Genomic DNA, 6,384 nt, shown 5'->3' with positions numbered 1-6,384 from the left:
TCTGCTCCTGCTATCATTTCCATTCAGTTTATAACTTTCAAAACTGTGGTTCCCGACTGTGCTGCCAAAGTGCCCCACAATGAACTAACAGGAGCACTGTGGGATAGTTTTAAAATTTAAGGTAAACTGAGTGGCATCTATTGGGCATGATGCAAATTAAACTATTAACTAGTTTGGATCAACTCAATAAATGGAACTGTTAGCTTTTTTTTTTTTTTGAAGTTTTATTTAATTATTTGAGAGAGTGAGTGAGAGAGAGCATAAGCTGGGGAAGAGGCAGAGGGAGAGGGAGAAGCAGACTCCCTGCTGAGCAGGGAGCCCAAGGTGGAGCTCAATCCCAGGACCCTCGGACCATGACCCCAGCTTAAGGCAGACACTAAACTGCCTGAGCCACCCAGGCACCCTGAACTATTAGCTTTTGTTTTGTTTTATTTTTATTTGTCTATAAGTGTTGTGAAAAAAAATGCTGAGTCGCTAAAGTTGCCATGATCTGAGAGATTTTGGAAACCACTGTTTTGTAATGGGTTTAGGACAATGCACAGGGAAACCTTCAATGTGACCAGGAGCACGCCAGTGATCAACTAAAAAAGGGACAGCTACAATATTTTTTTTATATCCCTTCCATTGGAGATGCCCAACATTTATTACTAAATTAACAGTATGAAAAATACCCAGATTAATTAGCAGATTAGGATTCTTAGCAAAAATTAAGAAAGAAATAAGCAGACACAATTTAGGCAGCAAGATATGGAGAATTAAGCTCCTTCTGTTCATTAACCTCTTAAATTTATTGTGTATCTGGAATCGTCTAAATTATTTGTTCAGATTATTAGAACATTTGTGCTTTCTTACCAAAGACCACAGAAAAAAATGGAAATTAATAAATGTTAATTTGACTACATAAACCTGTCCGAGGGATGCTTAAAACAGCCTCTTCATTCACTAAATTTAAGGTAGTATCTTTCTTCACCTGAGTTAGTTTAAATTATACTTATTTCAAGCATGAGAGTGATGAGGGAACAGAAGGCAAGCTGAGGACAAAGCAGAAGCTGACACCCCACAACTCCCCCCATTCCATGGGATATATGTAACATTCCTCAGGCACTCCTGGTTGCCCTAAAGCTAAGGAAAGGAAAAACAAATAGTCAACTTGTAGGGATCACTATCCTGCAAGACCTGAATCTCCCTCAGTTTACATATGTCTTAGCAATCTACAAGAACAAAGCATTTCTATCAATAACCTAGCTTCTAGAAGGAAATGTAGATACAATTAAATGTCCTTATAACCTGCAGCCCATTGACAGATACTTGAAGTGGGCTGAGTATAATGTTCCTTCAGGAAGATCCCAACTACCTTCACGTTAATGCCTTGCTAGAGAGAAAAATAACCTTAACTTGACAATGGCAAGGACTCTGGTATCCAGTGAGTCTTCTTTAACATATGAAAATCCTTTTGAAACCTCCTTTTCCTTTCCTCCCCCAACTCCACAGTGTACAATCAGCCACCCCTCACAACCCCAGTGCAGGAGCTCTTTCTGCCCACGGGTCCTGTCCCCAAGCTTTAATAAACCACCCTTTTGCACCAAAGACGTCTCAAGAATTCTTTCTTGGTCATTGGCTCTGGACTCCACCCCACTGAACCTCACCAATATTCCAAAACCACATCAAGTGTATTTCTACACAAAATCTCTTATGCACTTTAAAGTGAAAAATTAAATTGTTTCTTTAAAAAGTGGCATAAATGCAAAGATTACCAACAATCATTGATGCTATTTCAGAACTAAATGAACATTCATTACTTAAGAAATAATAATAATGTAATGACATAGGATTTTAAGTTTTAGCCATTACATTCATTTTAAGATTCAATTTATTGTATTTGTGCACATTACATAGCTCATATTTGTTACTAGTGGAAAATATTTCATTTTATATTACTTTATTTTTATTGATAAGTAACAACTCAAACTAGACCTAATTATTTCTGAATTCACATTATAATTATTATTAAAAATAATACTAAATTTGCTGATCATTGCTGAAACACAATACTAATACTAAAGACCACATTAAATGCACCTCAACAAAGATTTTGTATAGTTTATTTTCTGCATTTTTTTCTGTTATGCTTTTATATTTGAGAATTTTAGATTGATTCTCAAATAAGATTTATTGACAAATGAGATGATGATATTATTATTTTACGCTAATTAAAATGGCACTCTATAACGCTATTTTGTAGCCTTCTAAACTTTCTCATTATCACTCCAGAATCCTGCTGTTTTCAGCATTAAGGGAAATTACTTTGAATGCCATAAAATTAGACACGTTCAAAAATCATATGAAAATATTAAGATCTTTTTGAACATTAAAAAGTCACCTTGATTTTTTCAAAGTATATTGATTGGAAGTATCAGACAAAAATGTACATATGTGATATGCAGAAATCACAATATTATGAGGTTATAACAACTGTATGACAGCAAATTTGAAAATTTATTTAAAATGCAAAATCCTAGAAATAAAAACATGAAACTGCCACAAAAATAGAATTTTTAAATATTCCCATACCATTAAAGATTTTGAATCAGTATTTAAATCCACTTGTTTTCACCCCCCTCCAAAAAAAAAAAAAATTCATTTCGTGTCTAGATATTTTCACCAATGAATTCTACAATACAATTAAGGAATTACTGCCAGTATATACAAATTCTACAAGATGAGAATAAAATAATTTGACAATTTATTTTATTAGACCATTTTATTAGGTTATTTATAATAGCTTTGACTTCATGTATGAATACATCATATATATATATTTGTATATACATATATATATATATATATATGAATAAGAGACCATGGCAGAAAAAAAAAATCCAGACAAATTTCTCATAACTAGAGATGTAAAACTCCTAAGCAAAATATTTGCAAATTAAATCCAGTGATACATTAAAAAGATAATACATCACAAAAATGTTGGGTTTATGCCATGTATAAAAGACTGTTTTCCAGTTCAAAAATTGATCAAGATGAATCACCTTATTAATTTATCCAGGGAAAAAATAAGTGATCACCTCAACAACACATGTAGGAAAAGTATTTTGATATATTCACATTTATTTATGGAAAAAACATTCTTCAAAAGCAAGGAACAATCCAAAAAGAAATGTAAGGAAATAGTTCTTTTTACAATAGCAATAAAAAAAGATAAAATATTAAAGAATAATTATAACCAGGAAGGCATAAAACTTGTATTTTGAAAATTACAAAACAACACTAATAGAAATTTAAAAAGACACAAATAAATGGAAAGACAGCCCATGTTCATGGATTGGAAAATTTAATACTGTTAAGATATCAATATTACAGAAAGTGATCTACAGATCTGATGCAATCCTTAACCAAAATCTCATTTTTTTTTTTCAGAATGGCAAACCCATCTGAAAATTCATATGAAATGCCAAGAGATTATCCCAAATACCCAAAATAATATTGAAAAGACCAACAAATTTGGAGGTCTAACATACTTCAACTTTCATAACTTACTACAAAGCTACAGTAATTAAAGTAGTGTTTTACTGGCAAAAGATAGGATAGAATAGAAAGCCTAAAAATATAACCATACACCTATGGACAATTGTTCTTCCCCAAGGATGCCAAGGCCATTCAATAGAGAAATGGTACTTGGAAAACTGGATATCCACATTGGAAAAAAAAAATTAAGGTGGCCTCCTACTTTATACTATATACAAAAATGAGACCAAAATAGACCAAGGACATAAAGTAAAAACTAAAAATATAAACTCTTTGAAGAAAACATAAGAGGGAGTTCATGACCTTAGATTTGGCAATTGTTCCTTAAATATGACCCAAAGCATGAGCAAGAACAAGAAAAATGGGTAAACTGGACTTCATTAAAATTAAAACTGTTTTGCATCAAAGAAAATTATCAAGAGAATGAAAAAAAAACTTACACAATGGGAGAAATTATTTCCAAACCATATATCTGATAAGAGGTTAATATTCAGAATATATAAAGAACTTTCAGAATTCTACAATAAAAGTAACCCAATTATAAAATGAGTAAAACATCTGAATAGACATTTCTCAAAAGCAGATGTACAAATAGGTCTTGTCGCTCGTCTTAGCGGCATGGAGGTGGCGGTAATGATGAGGCAGAAGCACTACCTTGAGGCTGCGGCGCGGGAACTACACGATAGCTGCCCGGGCCAGGCCCGCTATCTCCTATGATAACATAACTTTTGACGGAACACGTCCATACTGTTTCCAGTTGCTGGTTTTGGGTAACTCTCGAGTGTGCCTCAAACCCAAGTCCAAACTGACACCCAAAATACAAAAACTTCTTAACCGAGAGGCAAGAAATTATACACTCAGTTTTAAAGAAGCAAAAATTGTGAAAAAATACAAAGACTCCAAAAGTGTATTGTTGACTACTTGTAAAACATGCAACAGAACAGTTAAACATCTTGGTAGAAGTAGAAGCTTTCTCTCAGCACTGAGGAGCAGTCCTACCACTCCTACGAGCAAGCTCAGCCCGAAGACGCCGGAGAGAAAGACTCCAAGTTCTGCAGACTTGAATCAGAAGTGTGGTTCCAAAGGCAAGAGCCCAGCCTTGATATTCAGGACACCTACATCTGGACAGTCAGCACCCACTTGCTCCTCAAAGAATGTGAGCAAAACAAAGAAACGCTTCTCTCAACTAAAAATGTTGCTTAGTCAGAGTGAATCCCAAAAGAATTCAAAGGTGGACTTCAGAAATCTCTTACTATCTTTGTAAAGGATGGGCTGTGAAAATAAATGTTTAATGCAATTTCTGAAAAAAAAAAAGAAGATATACAAATAGTCAATGAGCAAAGATTCTCAGTGTCACTAATCACTAGGGAAATGGAAATCATAAACACAATAAAATACCACTTCACATTTATTAAAATGGCTATGATAAAAAAATGGGAAATATCAAGTGTTAGTGATGTGGGAAACAAAGGCAGAAGAAAAATTATTAAATTTCCTTACTACTTACAGCCCATTGACAAATCCTTGAAACAGGCAGAGTGATATTCCTCTAGGGACTGAACTGCCTTGATGTTAATACTTTGCTAAGGGCAAAAGGCAATCCTAGCCTAACCACCCCCCACAACCAGGATCCTGTAAGTCTACTTTAATGTATAAAAATTCCCTTGGAAAATTCCTTTATTTCTAAAACCCCCAAGATACATGTTGGCAATCATCCCCCAAGCATATGGCCCACAGATATATATCTGAAGCGTCTCATGACTAAGTTTTTATTAGATGGTAATAAATGACATTTTCCCAACAACAGCTAGCCCCCCTCAAGGTCCTGGAAACCTTGCTTCCAAAATTCCTTAGAGACTTACACTATCCCTAAGCCCCTTCCAGCTTGAAAGTATTTAATGGGCCACTCCTCATGACCCCATTGCAGCTCTTGCTGCCCACGGGTCCTATCCTGTACTTTAATAAAATCACCTTTTGCTCCAAAGATGTCTCAAGAATTCTTTCTTGGCTGTCAGCTTGGAACCCTAACATCTTTCCTACATCACTAGCAAGAATGTGGAGAAATTGGAACCCTTGTGCATTGCTGGTTGAAATATAATGTAGCTGCTGTGGAAAACAATATGGCAGTTCCTAAAAATATCAAAATATAATTCATAAGATCTAGCAATTCCACTTCTAGGTATATACCGAAAGTAATTGAAAGCAGTGACTTGAAGAGATATTTGTGTGCTCATGTTCATAGCAGCATTATTTGAAATAGCCAAAATGTACAAACAATGTAAGTGTCCATTGATGGATGAATGGATAAACAAAATGTGGTATATGCAAACACTGCAATATTATTCAGTCTTAGAAGGAATTCTGACACATGCTACAACATTGATGAAACCTTGAAGACATTACACAAAGTGATATGAGCCAAACACAAAAGGACAGATATTCTAATAGTCCACTTATATGAGGTGTCTAGATAGTCAAATTCTTAAAGACAAAAAGTAGAATGATGGTTGCTGAGGGATGAGAGGGGAGGAGGAATGAGGAGTAAGTGTTTAATAGGTTAAACCTCCAGTTTGAAAACAGAAAAATTGTAAAGATGGATGGTGGTGCTGGTCGCTCAATAATATGAAAGTACTTAATGCCACAGAATTGTACAAAAATTATTACGATGGTAAATTTTTATATTGTGTATATTTTACCATATTTGATTTTAAAAAGAGGAAAGGATATCAGATGGGTATTTGTATCTATACAAAGAAATAAAGTGTGCCAAAAATAGTAAAAAATGAAATTAGAGACTTTGTTTTCTTATTTACAGTACCTCTATAAGAGAAGTAACTGTCTAAATCA

General features: G+C 34.2%; 1 pseudogene; it reads left to right on the top strand.

Annotated features, from left to right (window-relative positions):
* Positions 1-4,173: 4,173 nt before the first annotated feature.
* On the top strand, positions 4,174-4,802 carry LOC113920917 (annotated as a pseudogene).
* The last annotated feature ends 1,582 nt before the right edge of the window (positions 4,803-6,384 follow it).

This window comes from Zalophus californianus, chromosome 3, assembly GCF_009762305.2.
Source record: "Zalophus californianus isolate mZalCal1 chromosome 3, mZalCal1.pri.v2, whole genome shotgun sequence".
Lineage (NCBI taxonomy): Eukaryota > Metazoa > Chordata > Mammalia > Carnivora > Otariidae > Zalophus > Zalophus californianus.
This window is presented reverse-complemented; position numbering and strand designations above follow the sequence as displayed.